The sequence below is a fragment of the Oxyura jamaicensis genome, chromosome Z, assembly GCF_011077185.1.
Source record: "Oxyura jamaicensis isolate SHBP4307 breed ruddy duck chromosome Z, BPBGC_Ojam_1.0, whole genome shotgun sequence".
Lineage (NCBI taxonomy): Eukaryota > Metazoa > Chordata > Aves > Anseriformes > Anatidae > Oxyura > Oxyura jamaicensis.
Genome location: NC_048926.1, coordinates 66,283,616 through 66,304,703, shown reverse-complemented (window position 1 = coordinate 66,304,703; position 21,088 = coordinate 66,283,616). Strand labels below are relative to the sequence as shown.

The 21,088-nt window shown below is 38.7% G+C and overlaps 1 long non-coding RNA gene across 1 annotated transcript; it reads right to left on the bottom strand.

The window, feature by feature from the left end:
- Positions 1-557: 557 nt before the first annotated feature.
- LOC118156627 lies at positions 558-19,699 on the bottom strand. Its single transcript, XR_004746352.1, has 3 exons — positions 19,535-19,699; positions 4,994-5,004; positions 558-568 (listed from the first exon to the last, which is right to left on the bottom strand). It is a non-coding gene; the product is annotated as an uncharacterized LOC118156627 (long non-coding RNA).
- Positions 19,700-21,088: the final 1,389 nt, after the last annotated feature.

Sequence of the window (21,088 nt, the reverse complement as noted above, 5' to 3'; positions counted from 1 at the left end):
GAAGATTCCTCCTTCATCTCTGAGCAGAAACAAGGGTCTACTCTCCCTTTTCCTGAATCTTTTGATTTTTTTGGTTCAGGGCTGGAATCTTGTTTACTTTCTCCTTGCCAGGACTTAAAGCAGGGATTTTGGGGGGACACATGTCAGTAGATAATAGCATTTGTCAATCTCCTGCTCAGATTCCTGGATGCTACATTGCCTGATGAACTTGTCTCACAACAGAGCTACCTGTTTGAAAATTTAATCCATCTGGACACACTTACACCCATGACACCCACCTCTGCCTTTGGGACTTACAGGTACTTCCAGAAACTAGAGTTCCCTTAAACTGAGGGTCTGGGCAGTTCTTCAGTCCTTGGAAAGTCTGTTTGGATGTAGGCATCTGCCTGGGGAGGTTGCAGCCCCTCTGTCTGGGTTTCAGCCTCAGAACAGCAAGATTGAAAGGTGGACACCTTTTCTGTTACAGTAGAAGGCCCATCCTCTGTTCAGTGCTGCGGTCCTGTTCCACCAGCTGGTCTAGAGGCCATTGGGAGACCACAGAGCAGCCTCCCTCAGGCCAGTGGGGGAGCTGCGGTTTTGGAACCCATCAGCAGACCCCACAATTCCCTTCCTGGCTGACCCAGCAATGATTTGCAGCCATGCAAGCTCTTAATTGGGGTATATGGCTATCTCAAAACTGAACTCTGTGCTGTGTTGACAGGAAAGCCAGATGGAGCAGCAGAAACATATCCATCATAAAAAACGGAAACAAGCCAAAAAGAAAGGTCTATGTATAAGAAAGAATAACAATATAAATAGGAAAAAGCTGGCAATTAAACAAAAGTCTGTAAAACTTGGTATGTAATGGAAGATAAGTAATACTGAGAAAGCATGACGGTCTGAAGGGGGTGTTTGAGAACTAAATAAGAATCTGAACTGATTTCTGAACGTGGAACACTTTAAAGTATTAACATATTTCCATTTAATTTGTAAGATTCTTCAACACTGTTCAGATAATATCTGTGGGGGCTTACCCAACAGAGACTCTTATTGGAAATTTGCTTTAGCAAGACTAGATTTACTACTTGAAGGATTTCTAAGGGAGAACTGGAGGAGATGTAGTTTTAATAAGATATTTTAATTACCACAAATTTATTGTGAGAACCTGAGCCATGGGTCTAAATAGGCTGGTGCACCCTGCAGACCTTAACGTTTTCCAATATTTGAAAGGGTGGAATTTATTATTTTTTTAATTATTATTATTGTTTTAATGCAATAGCTTAAATGGGTTTGCAGTAGAGAACTTTATGGATGGTGACTTATCTGGATCCTGTATGTCTCTTCTGGATCCTGTAATACCCTTAAATTAGCAAGATTATCTCATTGGTTGTGTTGGCTTTTTCTCTATAAAGTGTTAATCCTAGTCTGGGTGATTTCTATGAATAGCCAAGTCCTCTAAAGAGCATAGAAAGTGATAAACCTGGGCAAGAAAATATATATGAATTGGAAGATATTTTCTCCTTTAAAATCAAGCCCGACATCAAATAGTTTATTGCAACTAAAATACTAGTATATGTCATCACTGTGGTTTATGTAGAAACACTTTAAGCCTAATTGGTTCGATCTAGGCATCTTTACCAGGGCAAAATAATGTTGTTATGACAAGAGGAATTATGTAATAGATTATATGCTACATGTCCGCCATAATGACCTATTTGTTTGCTCTTTAAAACTTTTACATATGCTCTATTTTCATACCATGTTTATTTTTTTTTTTTTTCTGACATAAGTCAAACAAATTCAGAGTCCCTCTGTGGGCTAAGTTTCAGTAGATAATATCAGTGTGTCATCCAGAAACATCCAGTCTGAAGTAAAAGTTACCAAAATCAAGCCATATGAGTGATTATGGTATCCATTCTCTTGGCACAGACATCTGTCTCAAACATACTTCAGAAGTGGCTACAAGTCATCTTTAACTTCTAATCTTGATTGTTTTGTTAATCATTTCTGAGTTGTGAATACATACTGTTGTGTCCAGAACAGTTTTCTTCTCTTTGATACTCCTTTGATAAAAGTAAGAGAGAAAGTAATTTCTATTTATTTATTTTGTCAAGGCTTAACATCAGTGTCAATTTTCTCTCTAAACAAATCATTTATACATAAAAAGAATGTGAAGAAAATAATATTAATATGAAATTAAATACACAGTTTAGAATTTGTATAAACACACAAACATATTGCAGTACAAAAAGCAATATCTACCTCATCTTCTCATAAGGGCTTACAGACACATGCCCAGTGGTTGAGGGCATGTGCTCCCCTCAGCATTAGCCTGGGTTTTTCTCTGCTTTCCTCTGCACTTGGCACACCTATATATGTGTGCTCTGGTCAATCTGGCACAGTCAGTATCCCCAAAGGACATTGAAAATGTGTGTCTCACTGGCTAGCTTCCTTGGTTTTAACCTAATGTTTCCATTATTTTTTGGAATGTATTTGGATCAGAATTTCTGGTTCCGTTTCCTTTGAAAGGAGTCTCGTTAGTGTGTGCTAAATAAACTTTTGGTAGGTGAAAACATCTGGAGACTTGTTTCAAAATCTCTTTACTATTGTAAACAGAATAGCCAATGAAAACATAGCCCACTAGGATTAATTAGTCTTACATCAGCCTAAAAACTGTTAAAGAAGACTGAAGTCTCTTGTGAGATTCTCTGTGCTGTATCGCAGATTCAGCTATTGACATATTATCTTCCAAGAGCTCCTTCCTCCCAGTTGCCCCAGAGGGAATCTTTTCTAATTCTCAGTGTCAGACACTTAGAGAAGTACTGATCTGAGTGTCCACAAAGGACTGGCCAAAAGAAAAAATAAAAATAAAAAATTAAAAAATGGCATGAGAAAGAACTGATATTTCACTGTGTATGCTGCAGGTATACTGCAGCATAAGATTTGGCCATTAGCTCACACCAGAGAAGGCTTTGGAAAGTGGAAGGCTGATCAGCAGTCTACTGAACAGCTTTTCCACAGCCTGCTTTATAAATAAACATCAGCCACTGAGAAAAACTGTTCCCTTACTTCGTACGTATCTGGACCTTTAAGGAGACTTCTTAAAGAACTTGAATCTAACCTATAATTTACTGCCCAATAAACAGGCATCCTATCAGTCTATGCTCTGTGCAGAAATTGCATATAAACACCCTAAAGAAAGCTTTATCCAAAATCCAGTAATCTGACCAGAGCCTCTCCTGGTTCATGAGAGAGCTGTAGGCAACTGGTACCTTCACGGCCACTAAAAAATGTCTTAGTGAAAGACAATAAATTGGTATTTCTGTCTGCTGTAAATAGTAGCTACTGAGTTTAAAGCACTTCTCAGATGTTTTCTTATCCACTCCTTCTGGAGTTTATCATTTCCACTGCAAAATTCACTGAAAAGTCTCAAATATTCCTGTTCTTCTTCCAATGTCTTTGAGTTCTGGCTAAAATATATTGTGGAATAAAACTGGATGTTTGTAGCATCTGCTGACCCAATACATTAATATGATTATACTATGATTTGCCAAGTTGTGTCTGATTTGACATCTTTTTAAAGGAACAGACATCTCTCTGTTTTTACTGCAAGAGATTTGCCAAAGGTCATCCATCAGAGCCCTAATAGCACAGTTAATGATTAAATTAGGAAAAAATAAATAAAAATAAAGGAAAAATAGTTTTTCTTTCCAGGTTAATCCAATTTGAATTATCTAGTGTTTACTGAAAACTTAGGAAACACAGACGATATTTGTGGACCAATGAAGATGCAACAACTTGTTATTTCACAGTAAGCATCTCATCTGTGTAAAACCATTATTTCCAGCTTCACATATTATCCAAGCCTTCAGTTTGCATTATATTCAGCATGGTATCACAAAGAGCTAGTATCCTATGAGCTGCTCTGGAAATTTCAAATAAATTTGTACTGCCCAGAGATTTTTATTCTCTCTCTGATTTTTCCTTCCTGGAAACCTAAAGGAAAAAATGATTTATTATTATTTTTTGTTATATATTCTTATGTTCTGTTTCAATAAATCCCAAAGTACTTCTGATATTGTTCAAAAGTAAAAAAGGGAAGAACTTTTCTGAAGGAGCTTCGCATTTCTGTAACAACGGAGGATGGGGAGAGTGCAATGGAAGACCACTTTGCTTTAATTGCACAGTTGGTGTATTGTCAAAGGTTGAGTCAGTTTATGTTACAGGAATTTAATGCCTATGTCTATTTTATGTCTGCATAGAGTATATTCTGCCTTTTAAAAGCACATGACAGTATGTGTAATTTTGGCCTATACTTTTTGAATTATGTGCCTTTAAAAGTTTATCAGATCTTCCAGCAAAAATATTGTATGGATAACAATAATGATGATCACCGTTGTTTTAGGGTGAGATTATGATGAACTCATATCATCTTCGATTAGACACAGAATGAGACACATTTCACCACTATGACCAAACTCAGAAACAAATATGTTTCATGCTTGATCTATTTTAGTTCTTGTGCTTTTAGTTGTGCTCTCTTGTTGTTTGCTTTGTTTTGTTTTGTTTGGTTGTTGGGTTTTGTTGTTATTTCTGTTTTGTGGGTGTTTTATAGTTTTTTATTATTATTATTATTATATATATATGCAATCAGCTTGATCTTTGTAGCATAAATTATAAAGAGATTCAAAATACAATTAGAAACTGTTATGTCATCCCAGCTCCTTGTTCTATTCTACAAGATGCCTGTTATCTCGATTTATAAATCAATTCTTCATATTTATCTCAAAATATGTGCATATATGATACATTTTAGATATGTGACTCTTCTCTGAGAAGATTTAATAGCAATGCATACATGGTTTGTATGCATACATGGCTGACCTGGTAAAGTAGAAGCCTGTTCTTTATCTTTATGCTCAACTGAGAACTTTAATCAGGTAGTACAAATGGGTGTAAGTCTTGCTTTATACATCTAACCCTGTCGTCGCCTTATAGACGTCCTGAAAACTACACAGGATCAGGCTATTACATTGTGTGTGAAGAAACAAATAAAGGGGATAGTTAATTCCTCAGTGTTCTAGTTACAACAACTGCTGTTGTATTGCTGTGTTTGTAGGAAACATTTGGGTGCTCTGAACATTAATTAACCAGAACTTCTAGCAGACCCACAGCATTCTCAGTATGTTTTTGCAGCAAAATGTGCTATCCATGACAGCAAAGCAAGAATCAGAAAGGCACGATACATACTGTCATAATCCATGTTTTCTATATCGGCATCTACAAAAAATGTGAAGTACCACTAACAACTATTCTTTGGTTAAGTTCATCCTAATGCCATGAAAGAACTACATATAATTTATTTTGATCCATAAATACACATAGAATGTAGGACTGTCTTAGCTAACTGTCATTACCCACACACCATGCAGACATGAAGAAAAATAAGCAAGAAAAACAATGAAAATATGCTTAAATACTGCTATAAAAGAAAATCATTGGCTGATTTATTTTTCACTCTTCTCTAAACAAGGTGCTTCTTGCTTCATATTCCCAAGAGAATCTTATCTTCTAGGATTCGCTTCTAGTTTGTTTGTTTGTTTTCTCTCTTTTAATGTTATTCATGGTTTTCGACCATCTGGTATTGTAAGCAGAAGAGCTACCACCCAAAAACCAAAAACAGATATTTGAAGTGAATGATTACACTAGGAAATCCAGATTAACATCTCACTTTATCTTGATATGTGTGCACAAAAGCCAACAGAAATTTTCCCACAGAAAAAGCTTTGAAGGTCACTCATGTTTCATGTTAATGGCTGAATAAACAAAGCTTTAAGTACTCCAATATAATTTACACTTATATTTATATTTTCTTCCCAGAAAATAGGCACTATAGCAAAGTAAGAATATATTCTTTGAGTCATATCTAATTTTATGTCCAAAACCAAAACAAACAAACAAAAAAACATCTGAAATGACTGGTAATGATTAAATAAAAAATAAATAAATAATGCACTAAAGAAATCTTACAATTAAAGAAAAAAAGAGATTTTGACAGTCATGCCAATCCTGTTTGTCTGGGGATTGTATCAGCCCTGAAAATTTATTAGTTTGAAACATTGTTTCAAATTGTGAGAATTTGAAAGTCAGTTAAAAATTGAGAATTGAAATGTTAAGCATATCTGTTGCAGCGGCTCAGTAATAATGCTTCAAACCACCATTGAGGAGATTTTGTTTGTGTAATGATGCCAGGTCAAATAGAGCATCATCAAACAGCAGACCCTCTTCCCTTGTGAGAATATGTTATCTTATGGGAGAAAAAAAAAAAAAAAAAAAAAAAAGTCAACAAGTCAACATCATCCTCCTTGTGGGTATCCCTACATAATAATTGTGGAGCCTATGGGACTTTTAATAGCAAGAAATTTGGTAGAATGTATGGAAATCACAAATGGTAGAACTACCAAGAGGAATGAATTTACAAGGAAACATGAGGAAAGACTCTATTTGGGCTGCATTGTATTGTATTGATTGTTGAAATGAAAGAAATCTAAGGCAGAAAAGATGGGGAGAGGAGGTAATGTCTCTTAAGAGGAATTACATCTTTAAGGTCCCTTCCAACCCAAACCATTGTATGATTCCATGATTCGATTCTATGATTCTATGTTTCTTTGATTCTATGGGTTGTGGTAACTTCCTTAACATAGTCTGCATTCATAATATATATGCTTGTGGATAGTCTTCAGGTACACAGGAAGATGGAGTTAAATAATTACTGATCTTCCTGAGATTATATATATACCTTGAAACATTTCTCAGTGTCAATTTAATAGGATGTTTAATGCCTGGGGATGGTGCTAATATTAATATGTAGGAATCTTGTCAAATTATGGAGCAGAATATCCTTACTTATAATCTACATATGAAAAATACATTCAGATACATGTTTATGCAAAAAATAGAGCTGTTATGGCAAATAGAACTTCTGGGCAGAGCAGTGAAAAAATCCCCATTGCTGATGAGGGATTTATTCTCACAGACAGACAAAAAATCAATTTATTTGTTTACCCAGACTTCAATCACTTTTCAGCAGAGTCTCAAAGCAATAAGTATTATTTTCCACATCTTTTCATCAGAAAAGATTAACATTTTAATTGATCAGATTGTATTTTATGATTTATTACTTCTATCTCTACCATAATAGATAATCACATAAATCTAGATAGTATCTTTAAAATTTTTTAGCGGTGTTTTTTTTTTTTTTTTTGTTTGTTTGTTTTTCCAAGTCATTCACCTAACTTTGACATGACTTAAATTATGCTGAGTGTTTGATAAATCCTGAATGTTTGCAAGAGAAGACTGTTCTGGTTTGGAGAGGAAAGAGAATCTTTTTGCTTGCTTTTGCATTTTGATTAAAATGGCTTCTGATTAAGTCAAGTTTATTACAAATGAAACAAGCACAAAATGTTTAAATTATCAAATTAAACATTTTTACTTATTGATATCAAAAGGGTTTGTCTGATCAAAAGGGTTTGTCTGTAATAAAATATTTGTAGGTCAGCAAACTTGTTTTTTGATTGTCTTTTGATATTTCTTTTCTTTTTTATTTTCTTTCCTTTCTCTCTCTCTATTTTATCTTTTTTTTTTTCTTCTTTTTTTGATGCAACTACCTCAAAATTAATCTTAAAAAAGGAAATGTACAGCCACCACTCTCAACTTCAGAGATATTGGATTCTAATATTACTCTGCTGTGTCTCAACCAGCAGGTACATACAGCTACTTATTTATGAAAAAGAAAAAATGATAGCTTTGTGTTTTGACAGGAAAGAATGGAAAGTGAAATCCAGCTGTGACAACAGTTTCTGCCATAAGCTTTAATGTTATGATGACGCTGGAAGGCAGCTGCAGGCCTGACCAGGTCAGCAGAAGCAGAGCAAGTAGTTCAATTGTTAAGTAAATAAAGATATTGTTTATCCACAGTTACCAGCAAATTCTCACTTGCTTTCAAATATTGAATGAGATGAAGAATGAGCATTTGTAACTGGTAGTAGAAAGCTAGCTCTTTATGTGAAATATTTCAGGTTCAGTTGTTAAGTAGGAGAAGCTACTAATAAAGTCCAGTCTAATAAAGCCTAGACAAAGAAACACTGTCTTGTTCAACTCCAGATAGCTTATCCAGTTTTAAGATATTAATTCAGTCTGTTCAATCAGAATAAGCAGACAAACAAACAATCAAATAAATAAACAGAATTAGACAGCAGACTTACAAATCACAGAATCACAGAATGGCCAAGATTGGAAGGGACCTCTGAAGATCATCTAGACCAACCCCCCTGCCAAGCAGGATCACCTAGAGCATATTGCACAGGAAGGCATCCAGGCGGGTTTTGAAAATCTCCAGAGGAAGAGACATCTCCACAACCTCTCTGGGCAACCTGTTCCAGATCTCTGTCATCCTCACCGTAAAGTGCCCTCTCATATCCAGCCAGAACATCCTGTGCTTCAGTTTGTGCACACGGCCTCTTGTCCTCTCACTAGGCACAACAGAAAAGGGACTGGCTCCATCCTCTTGACACCCTCCCCTTAGATATTTGTACACATCAATGAGGTCTCCCCTCAGACTTCTCTTTTCAAGGATAAAAAGGCCTGGCTCTCTCAGCCGGTCCTCACAGGACAGGTGTTCCAGTCCTCTAATCATCTTTGTAGCCCTCCTCTGGACTCACTCCAGTAGTTCTATGTACTTCTTGTACTGAGAAGTCCAGAACTGGACACAATACTTCAGGTGTTGCCTCACCAGAGCTGAACAGAAGGGGAGGATCACCTCCCTTCACCTGCTGGCAACACTCTTCTGAGTGCACCCCAGGATACCATTGGCCTTCTTGGCCACAAAGGCTGGCTCATGGACAGCCTGCTGCCCAACAGGACTCCCAGGTCTCTCTCTGCAGAGTTGCCCTCCAGCAGGTCACCCCCCAGCCTGTACTGTTGCTTGGGGTTATTCCATCCTAGGTGCAGGACCCTGCACTTGCCCTTCTTGAACTTCGTGATGTTCCTCTCGGTCCATCCCTCCAACCTGTTCAGGTCTCTCTGAATGACAGCATAGCCCTCTCGGGTATCAGCCACTCCTCTAAGCTTTAGAGTTATTAGCAAACTTGCTGTGGGTGCACTCCATTCTGTTGTCCAGGTTGTTGATGAATAGGTTTAACAAGACTGGACCCAGTACTGATGCCTGGGGGACACAGGCCTCCACAACTCTCTGAGCTCTGCCATTCAGCCAATTATCAATCCACCTCACTGTCCACTTATCTAGGCCACACTTCCTGAGCTTATCTAAGAGGATGTTATGGGAGACAGTGACAAAAGCCTTGCTGAAGTCAAGGTAGACCACAACCACTTCTCTCCCCTCTTCTACCCAGGTAGTCATCTCATCAAAGAAGGCTATCAGACTGGTTAAGCATGATTTCCCCTTGGCACATCCACGCTGGCTAATCACCTTCTTATGCTCCATGCGATGAAGAGAGATGAACTTCAGGATGAGCTGTCCGTGTGAAAAAGTGAGCTGTACCTCAGCCTGTGGGATATGGGGTCCAAAAAGCACATGGCTGTGCTAGCTGGTGCTGCTAGCCTATATAATTGGACATGTACACAGAATTATCAACTTTGCCTCACAGATTGAAAGAAGAATTAATAACCATAACAGACTTTCCTATGACTAATCAAAGTTAAGAAATATTAATAAAACAAAATAAAATAAAGTAAAATAAAATAAAATAAAAATACAAGAAGATGAAACAAATTATTGCTCTACCAGTGCAGCCTGGAATTATTTAGCATCTGTCTTTCTGTATGTGCACATAATTATGTAAATTGAACAATGACTGAGAACAAAAGAAAAAAATCTGAATTTTTGGCCTGTGTAGAGAGATGATAATGGGGAAAGCTCTACTAAAAGATGCCGTCCTCCTGGTCTAGAGCTAAGCTTAGTAAGCTTGAACATTATAAATGATGCTCATATTTTTCTGTTTCAGAGGGCAGTAAACAGAATGTGCACTTCCTTTTTGTCTGTTTGTTTGTTTGTTTGTTTGTTATGTTTCTTGCTTGGCTTGTGTATATGTTGACAGACCTGGCAAATTTCACTTTTAGGCTGCTATCGATCATCTTTAAACATTTGCATGATCAGCAGAAGTTCAAAATGAGTGGGAAAATATTTTTCTTTTTCCTCTTTCTAACCACTTTTTCAGTGGTCTTATGGAGTCAACAGTAAAACCTGTACATGACATACATTTCAACACAGTACGATAACCATGAAGGATAAGCACTTGCTTCTGATGAGCAGCTTTCAAGACATCTGATCACTGTAAGTAGGATCCACCCCAGAGATGCTACACCTTTGTGTGGGTCAAGGGCACATGGGGGAATATAATACAGATAAACCTCTGAGAAGAAATATGGGTAGAGTTAGGCTTACTTCCTCTTACTAGTTCTGGAACTAAAGCAAAAAAAAAAAAAAAAAAAAAAAAAAGAATTATTTAGGTTGGAAAAAAACTTCAAGGTCACCAATTTCAAACATCAGCATGATCTACCAAACCTCATCACTAAACTATTTCATTTAGTGATGGCATCCACATGCCTCTTAAAAACCTCCAGGGATGGTGACTCCAACACCTCCATAAGCAGCTTGTTCTAATGTTTGACCACCCTCTCCATGAAGAAATTCTGCCTCATGTTCAATCTAAACTTTTTCTGATGCAACTTCAGTCCATTTCCTTGTGTCCTATCATTTGCTCCTTGAGAAAAGAGAACACCCTCTTCACTGTAACTTCCTTTCAGGTAGTTGAGAGCAATGAGGTTTCCCTTCAGCCTCCTTTTCTCCAGACTACAAAATCACAGCTTCCTGAGCTGTTCTTCATAAATCTCTTCTAGTCCTTTCACCAGCTTCATTATTCTTCTCTGCACATGTTCAAGCAACTCAATATTTTTGTAGTGAAGAGCCCAAAACTGGACACCAAGGTTTTGCAGTGGGGTTTGGGTAAGATAGATTGATGGGCAGAGTCCAATGATGACTCACCAGTGCTGGGAGACAAGTGCAAGGGGACAATCACTTCTCTAGTTCTACTAGCCAGACTATTTCTAGTGCAGAGCAGGGTTCCATTGGCCTTCATGATCCACTGGACACACTGCTAGCTCATGTTCAATTGGTTGTCAGCCAGCACCACCAGGTCCTTTTCTGCTAGGCAACTGTCCAGCCACTTTTCCTCAATCCTGTACCATTACATGGGGTTGTTATGACCCAAATACACGACCCAGCACTTACATTTGCTGAAAGTCACATCATTGGACTCCGCCCATCAATCTATCTTATCCAAACCCCACTGCAAAACCTTACTACCTTCAACCAGATTGAGAGTCCTGCCTCTCTTGGTATCATCTGCAAAATTCCTGAACATAGACTCAATTTTGTCATCCATGTCATAGATAAGAACGCTAAACGAAACTGACCCCACTACTGAGCCCTGGGGGACACCACTGGGGACTGGTCACCAACTGGATTAAACTCCATTCACAACAATGCTTTGTGCACAGCCATACAGACAGTTCTTTAACCAGCAAACTGTACACCTGTCCAAGCTATGAATAGTCAGTTTCTCCAGGAGATACTGTGGGAAATAGTATCAATTCTTTAATAAAATTGAGGTAAACAGCCTTTGCCTAAGCACTAAGCTGGTCATCTTCTCATAGATGTAGATCAAGTTACTCAGGCAGTACCTGCCATTCATAAACCCATGCTGTCTACTTCTGATCGCTCTATTGTCCTGTATGTGTTGTGTGGTGGTACTCAGGATGATCTGCTCTATAATCTTCCCCAGTACCAATGTCACTGGCAAGTATGTCATTCTATTTATCCCCCCTTCCTGCCCTTCCTGTATATTCGTGTCACATTTTCTAACCTCCAGTCAACTGCATCCTCCCTGGTTAACAAGGATTGGAAGTGGCTTGGTGAGTACTTCTGCAAGCTCCTTCAGTATATTGGATGAATCCTGTCTGGCCTCAGACTTGTGAACTTTCAAATCATGTAATAGGTCACTTATAGTTTCTTATTGGATTATAAGAGTTTCTTCTGACATCTTGTCATCATTTTCCAACTCAGAGGGCTGCGTAACCTGAGAATAATAGGTCTTACTAATGAAGACCGAGGCAAAAGAGACATTAAGTCATTTAACATTTTTGTATTCTTTCATCAGCATGTTTTCCTTTAAATACAATAAAGGTTAGAGAGTCTCCCTAGTTCTCCTTTTTCGGTTAATATATTTACAAAAATATTTTTTGTTGTCTTTTACTACAGTGGCCAAATTGAGTTCTAGTCGGACTTTCTAATTTTCTCCCTGCAGAATTTAACATCTCTATAGTCATATAGAACCATAGAGCAGCTTTGGTTGGAAAGGACCTGTAGTTCTAACCCCACTGCCATGGGCAAGGATACAATCCACTACATCAGGTTGCCCACGGCCTCATCCAACCTGGTCCTGAACACCTACAGGGACAGAGCATCCACAACTTCCCTGGGCAAACTGTAATCTTCCTGAGTTGCTTACCCTTTCTTCCAGAGTTCATAAACACATTTTCTTCCTGACTTCCTGAAGAAGCTCTCTGCTCATCCAGGATGCTCTTCTCCCTTGTCAGCTCAACTTTTGTCTTATTGGGATGGCCTGCTCTTGCACCTTTAAGATTTCATTCTTGAAAATCATCCAGCTTTCCTGGACTACTCCTTAGTTTTCAGAATTTTCTCCCAAAAAGATGAAGATAGAGGCGAATGAGAAATAGGCAATATGTACAGGATTGGAGATCTCTGAAAGGCAATGCAGTACTTGAATTATACCTTTATTATAAAGCTATAGAGAATGAAAAAATAATGGTATCAACCTCTTATTAAAAAATTAATCTGTCTAAATCTCAGATACAGGGAACAGTCTGATCCCTACTAGTGAAGTTTTTAATAGAGAGTGAATGAGTCCTCTGACACTGGGAATTCCCCAGCTGAACACAACCCTAAAGAACTAGAATTATACCTATATTATACCCCCCAAAACAACCTTATCCAAAATATAAATTTTAACAAGTGCAAGTGGTAAATCCTGCACCTGGGAAGGGGCAATGCTGGTTATACGTACAGACTGTCCCACTCTGCTCTGCACTGGTGTGGCCTCACTGTGCTCCTGCGTGCAGTTTTAGGCACCGCAGTATAAGAAAGATATAAAACTGTTGAAGAGTGTCCAAAGGAGGGCAGCAAAGATGGCAAAAGATCTAGATGAGAAGACATATGAAGAGTGGCTGAAGTCACTTACAATGTTCAGCCTGGACAAGAGGACACTGAGGGGAAGCCTCATTGTGGTCTACACCTTCCTCATGAGACGGAGTGGAGAGGAAGGCACTGATCTCTTCTCTCAGGTGACCAGCGATAGGACCCAAGGGAATACCTTGAAGTTGTGACAGGGGAGGTTCAGGCTGGGTATCAAGAAATGTTTTTTCACCAAGGGGGTGGTACGGCACTGGAACAGGCTCCCCAGGGAAATGGTCATGGCACCAAGCCTGTCAGCATTCAAGAAGAGTTTGGAAAACACTCTCAGACACATGGTCTGATTTATTTATTTATTTTGGGGAGCGGGGGGGGGTGGGGAGAGTGGGAGGATTGGTCCTTTGGCGACCCAAGAGTTGGACTTGATAATCCTCATGGGTGCCTTCTAACTCAGATAGCCTATGATTCTATGATTCCACCAATATCTGGAAAGAGGCAAAATACATTTTTGATACTATATTATAGTTAATTTTGACCATCAATCTTTTTACTGATACCTAAAAATGGACAGGCGGTTAAAGGAGGTGAGAATTTGTGAAGTATCTACACTAATTATTGAAAAAAAAAAAAAAATCTATCTTTTGATAGAGCTAGAAACAAGGAGTTTCTAGAAGTTTTTGTTTGTTTGTTTGTTTGTTTCCTTCTTTCTTTTTAAGTACTTGGAAAAGTCAATTTGTTGTTGCTGTTTTCTTCTTTACTATTGCACATACCTCTCTGTTAGATTATAGACTAGCCTGACATGCTATTACAACACAAAGGAAAGGGTGCAAAATGAGTGTTGTTTTTATTGTGAAACAGTTCTAAATTGCAAACTGGATCTTATACTACAACATGACTTTAATACTGTGAATTTTAATAAACTATTTAAATACTTTGTTTCATTAATAAGGTTGAAAGTGAGAAAGAGAATAATTTAAGTTTGAGTGTTCGGGGAATAAACAAGTAGTAAATTTCAGGTCATAATGAAGTAGTTCGTCAAATCAATACGCTGTATGTGACACAGATGCCATGACCTGCAAAGTCATTAGATCTCATTTTTTGCTGTTTGAGATTGAAATGAGAAATGCAAGCTGTAGTAAACTAACAAGCTTTGAAAGTTTCTCTGGAGGCTTAATGAACTCAAGGAGAGGAAAGGACATTTCATAATTTTTACAGCTCAAATAAAGTTTATACTTCATACAGTTACTCTTTTAACCAGAAAACCCAATAAAGGGTCTCAATGCACAGCAGAATTGTAATTCTATTATATAGATAACCTGAGATAAATTGGCACTTTAGCAGACCAGCCATTCTAGAGAAACTCTTCATGAAGAAAATGGGTGCTATAGAATGTTTACCTCAATTGCTTCTTTAGGGTTATGTTCACATCCCAGAACCTCAGCTGGGCAATCCCCAGTGTCAGAGGACTCATTCAATCTCTATTAACCACTGGCTGGTGGAGCTTAGACTATTTCCTCTATCTGAGGTTTAGACAGAGGATTTTTTAGTAAGAAGTTTTTACCACTTTTTTTTTTTTTTTTTCATTTTCTTAGCTTTATTCTTATGTCTTCCCAGCTCACATAAACATGTGATTGATACCAGTCATCAGAAGAGTCATTTCTCCCTATTCTTCATCTGTCCTCAGTTTCTGAGTTCCCAGGAAAGCATTAGAGTTTGCCTTCTCTTCCGCTGCTAGATCTATCTTAAGACAACCTAGACTAGATTGAGGGTAAACTCAGAAATGCTTTTCTTCTCCTTGAATTTCTCCAGTAGAGGAGTTTTCCAACATCCTCTGGGAGTCAGGGGTATGTAAACCAAAGTTACTACAGGAAAGGTCAGTTGTAGCACTGGAGTTTGAGGAGTTTATGATTGGATCCCTCCATCTTCAAAAGTGATTTATTCAATATGCAAAGGATTTGGATTGATTTTAGTGGATTTTGGATAAGGCTAACCGAGTTGAAAGTGTTGGGATGGCATCTTGCATTCATTGTAGTTGGCTTTAAGCAATGGCACACAGACATAGCGTTTAAATGATATGTTTCCTTTGAGTTGTTTTTCAGTGCTGTTGTTAATGCAAGGATTAACAGATGCAATACAGAAGATGCTGTTTCCACTGCAGACATTTCCAGTAAAACTGATGCTTTTTCCCTTCCTCTTTTGTTGTTTTCACCTTTAGAATGATGACAATTGTTATTGCTTCTACCTAATGGAAGAGCAATATTTGTTCCAGATTTTTTCTGTCTGGATTGCAGCATTTGCTCTTGTCCCTGTCATGTTAATATAAAGAGGCTTAATATTGTACTCATCTGTTTCCATTCCAATTGCAGCATTTCCTCTGTCCTCCCTTGTTCTTTTAACACACATGACAGTAATGATCCTGAACCTTCTGCTGTTACCTTTTCCTATGGCTGCATTATGACAACCTGATCTAGACTTTTGCTCAAAGAAAAATAATTTGCAGAAAATTAGGTGAGTGGCAAAGTGGTGGGAGATTTTGCTGTACTCCACTCTGCTTCCACTTCCATGTAATTTGAGTGCCCTGTGCCTTGAGCAAGAATTATATAATTTTTTAAATGGAAAATAGAAAAAGACAGAAACAATTCCAGCCCTTTCTGCCATATATCGGTTGTATATTTTGTGTTTCAGCCTTTTGTCAAATAAAATTTTTCTTTAAGATTTTTGAAAAGTTTATTTCTTTCAGTCAATCCAAAATTTTGAAGAAACATTGTAAAAAGCATTATATTAAATTATATGTTTTTAATTCCAGCTGGCATAATCATTTCTTACTTTTAATTGCTTGACCCCAAGTGAATTATGCAGTCATATATGACAGCAAAATTCAGCCCAATATGTTCAACTGGAAGAAAGAAAGAAAGCTAAAATTAACCATATTCAGCTATTTCTGCTTTCTATTTACGCCCAGCAAAGCTCTGTGGGACTAATGCATTTAATAGATGTAAATAAGAACAAGAACAGGTCCAATATATTTAATTATCATTTGCCAGTTTTTCCTAAACACCTTTCATAATGCTGGGAAATGTGGATTAATTGAAAAGAACGATCTGTAGACTTCATGTCTGACACATATCCATTTATCATTTGCATTAATTTAATACCACAACCCAGACAAAATAAATAAGTATTAAAAAAAAAGGATAACATAACAAGCCATTGTTCATAAAGATCTTCTGCATCATGGATTTGTGTCAAAGAGTACACTACTGTTGATTAAACAGTTCTTTAAAAAAGTATGGCTCAATATAAAATAGGTTTATGAGGGCAAATTTTGCTTATAATGTATTTTCACGAGAACTGAAGTTAATTGAATCTGAGAAGTGCCAGACACCACTAAATTTGGGCAAGATGAAACATTGAGAGCTTCTCAAGCTGGAATTCAGCCCGAAGATTCAGTGAATACAGTTTACAATTTCAGTCATTTAAAATTTTGAAATATATGTTAAATGCTTTAATCAGCAACTGCCTTAAAGTTATTTTGTTTAGAGTCTCATTGCATTTAACTTTGAATTCAGAAAACAATATTGCTGCCTGCTTCTTAAGAGAATGTTAAAACAGAGAACCTGTTAATAAACAGTGTAGTAAAAAACAAAAGTGAAACCATCTTATTAAGCACTACAGAATTTTTGGAATCTTGTAGATCTATAAAATATACTTTTCTGATTTATGATTTGTCAATGGATCAGTGGCAATTGCTTGCAAATTGTATTATCAAATGAGTAGAGTGGAAAATAAGACTAGTCAGACTGTGTGGAAACCATTTTTATCACATTACTGAGTTTTGTCTTCCAGCTGAGGTTGTGTGAAGGTACCTACACATTAATTAAAAGACAACCCTACCGAGTACTACACTAGATCAAACCCATTTCTCTTTCCCATATGAGTTCACCACAACTTAATTCAATCATTTTTTTGACTTGTCTGCTATTTATAACAAATAGGGAATATGATACAAGCAATGATTAAGCTGAAGAGAGCTAACGTAATTTTTACAGAGATAGAAGATTTCATTTTATATGGCTGGATTCATATTTTACAGAAAGAATTGTAGCTTACACGACAATTTGTTGAGTTAAAAATTGGTATGTGGTCCAATAGCTTAACACTGGTGGATCTGGTTTTGTCCCTTTGCCCCTTCAAATCTAGTTTAAAGCCTTATCAATCAGCCCTGAAAACTCTTGGGAAAAAAAAATCCTTTCCCCCCCCAGAGAAAGGTTCTCCCCATCAAAAATCAGTAGTCCCAGTGTCATGTAGACCTTCCCATGACCAAAAAAAAACAAAACTGCACTGGTGGCACCAGCCTCAGAGCCACATATTCATCATCTGTCTCTGCCTGTTCCTTTCAATATTAATGAAAGGACGAGGGCATTGAGTGCACCCTCAGTAAGTTTGCAGATGACACCAAGTTAGGTGCGAGTGTCGATCTGCTCGAGGGTAGGAAGGCTCTGCAGGAGGATCTGGATAGGCTGCACCGATGGGCTGGGGTCAACTGCATGAAGTTCAACAAGGCCAAGTGCCGGGTCCTGCACCTGGGGCGTAATAATCCCAGGCAGAGCTACAGGCTGGGAGATGAGTGGTTGGAGAGCTGCCAGGCGGAGAAGGACCTGGGAGTGATAGCGGACAGTCGGCTGAATATGAGCCAGCAGTGTGCTCAGGTGGCCAAGAAGGCCAACGGCATCCTGGCTTGTATCAGAAATAGTGTGACCAGCAGGGCTAGGGAGGTGATTGTCCCCCTGTACTCGGCTCTGGTGAGGCCGTACCTCGAGTACTGTGTTCAGTTTTGGGCCCCTCGCTACAAGAAGGACATCGAGGTGCTTGAGCGGGTCCAAAGAAGGGCGACGAAGCTGGTGAGGGGCCTGGAGAACAAGTCCTACGAGGAGCGGCTGAGGGAGCTGGGCTTGTTCAGCCTGGAGAAGAGGAGGCTCAGGGGCGACCTTATCGCTCTCTACAGATACCTTAAAGGAGGCTGTAGAGAGGTGGGGGTTGGCCTGTTCTCCCATGTGCCTGGTGACAGGACGAGGGGGAATGGGCTAAAGTTGCGCCAGGGGAGTTTTAGGTCAGATGTTAGGAAGAGCTTCTTTACTGAAAGGGTTGTGAGGCATTGGAACAGGCTGCCCAGGGAGGTGGTGGATTCACCATCCCTGGAAGTCTTCAAAAGACGTTTAGATGTAGAGCTTAGGGATATGGTTTAGTGGGGACTGTTAGTGTTAGGTTAGAGGTTGGACTCGATGATCTTGAGGTCTCTTCCAACCTAGAAATTCTGTGATTCTGTGATTCTGTGAATGCCTGCTACTGGAAGGATGGAGGAAAACACTAGCTGTGCACCTGATCCTTCAACCAATCTCTCCAAAACCCTGCAGTCCCTTTCGATAGTTCTTGGACATTGATTGCAGCTCAGTAATCACAGGCCAGCCCCCAGCATATTGCAGTGATTTGTGTCTCTGGAACTGACAGGGTGATAACACACCTTTTTCAAGAATTCAGCCAGTTTTTTTGTTAGGATTTTGAACTTGTTCAGTAGTGAATTTCCAAAGAATTGCAAACGTCCACTCTTCAGGAAACATAACAATAAGAACATGCTGTTTTGAACATCCTAAGGATATTAAAAGTTTTGAAGAGCTATCATAACTAGCCTGGAGAAGAGGGAGATGAAGGAGGAAGAGAGAGTGAATGAGGTAAATGAGTGGGAAAAAACATCTCCCCATGTTCCCTCCACAGATTGGCTCCCTGAAAAAAAAAAAAAAAAAAAAAAAAAAAAGGTAAAAGGTGTAGCAATTAATGGTTTCTGAGATACGGTTTCCAAAAGTTGATGGCAATGCTGAGTACAAACACCAGATTAGTCTCATGACCAGTAATTTTATCACATTATAAACAGTGTTATACAATACAGCAAAATAATAACCTTAAATCAGTCCCCCTAAAGGATAAACAGTGCAACTGGGAACACATACAGTAAGTAGTGTTATATAACTCCATTTGGAAAACAGGCGCAGCAGACTTGAGATCAAAAGAATCAGCACTGTGATTAGAAAGTATTAAACTGAGCTAATGCTTATAACTATTGTTCTTTAACGAGCTGTGGTCAGATCAATAGTTATCTCCAATAGTTGGGCACCAAAAGGACTTTTGTGGTTTAACCTGGCTGGCAACTAAGCACCACACAACCATTGGCTTCTCCATGATCCACTGTGGGATGGGGGAGAGAATCAAAACAAAAAGTGAAAGCTTGTGGGCTGAGATAGAGACATTTATTAGCACAGAAAAGAAAGGAAAATAATAATAATGATGACAATAGTACTATCAATAATAATGTATACAAAACAAGTGTTGCATAATGCAATTGCTCACCAGCTGCTAATCATTGCCCAGCCTATCCCCAAGCAGCAGTCCATTCACCACCACCCACCACCACCAACCAGCCACCCAGTCCTTGGCTTAGTGTAAGCACTGCTCTGCACCAATTTAAACATTAGCATGTTATCAACATCATTCTCATCCTAAATCCAAAACACAGCTACTAGGAGGAAAATTATCTCTATCCTAACCAAAACAAGGACACTGCCATATGATGTGTCGTGTTAAAGATTTATGTAATTAGGAGTGATGCCCAATTTGTCATTATAAATCTGGTTGTGTTCAGTATACTGAAATTATCACCATTATGGATGCAAAAATAACATAATACACCCTCAGTTTATTCGCATTCCATGAAGCACCATGGCCACACTTAAAGAGTTTGGTCACCTTCAATGAGAACTACCATGGCTCGATTAATGAGTAGTGCAATTTATTAAAGCAACAGATACACAGGTTCTTTGGATTGCTGGTGATAAATTTACTGTCTGCAAAGTGTGTGCGAATACCAAAAGTGTGAGTAACACTGGCTGGCTACAAACACATTAAATGTTATAAAGCAACTCTATAGAGATTTATAAGCTTTCCAGGCAGACACTTGGCGTATGCTCACCTGACCATGAGCCAGCAGTGTGCCCAGTTGGCCAAGAAGGTCGACAAAATCCCCGCTTGTATAAGAAATAGTGTAGTCAGCAAGACCGGGGAGGTGTTTTACCCCCTGTACTCTGCTCTGGTGAGGCCGCACCTTGAGTACTGTCTACAGTTTTGGGCCCCTCACTACAAGAAAGACATCGAGGCCCTCAAATATGTTCAGAGATGGGTTACAAAGCTGGTGAAGGGTCCAGAACACAAGTCCTGTGAGCAGCGGCTAAGGGAATTGGGGTTGTTTACTCTGGAGAAGAGGAGGGTCAGGGGATACCTTATTGCTTTCTACAGCTTCCTCAAAGGAAGTTGCCCTTGTTAATTTTCCTCCTAGTAGCTGGTAGGGTGTTATGTTTTGGATTAGGATGAAAAGAGTGTTGATATCATGCTAATGTTTTAATTGTTGCAGAGCAGTGCTTAAACCAAGCCAAAGACTTTTCAGCTTCTTGCTCTGTCCTGCCAGCAGGCAGTCTAGGGGTGCAGCAGGAGCTGGGAGGGGACAGACCCAGGACAGCTGACCCAAACTGGCCAAAGGGGTATTCCATACCATTTGACATCATGCTGAACAATATATAGGGGTGGCTAGCTGGGGCGGGAGGGGCGTTGGCTGCTTGGGGATAGCCTGGGGGCATCGGTCAGCAGGTGGTGAGTAATTGGATTGTGCATCACTTGTTTCATACACATTATTAGTAGTAGTACTATTATCATTATTATTATTATTATTCTGTCTTAATAAACCGTCTCTATCTCAACCCACAGGCCTCATTTTGC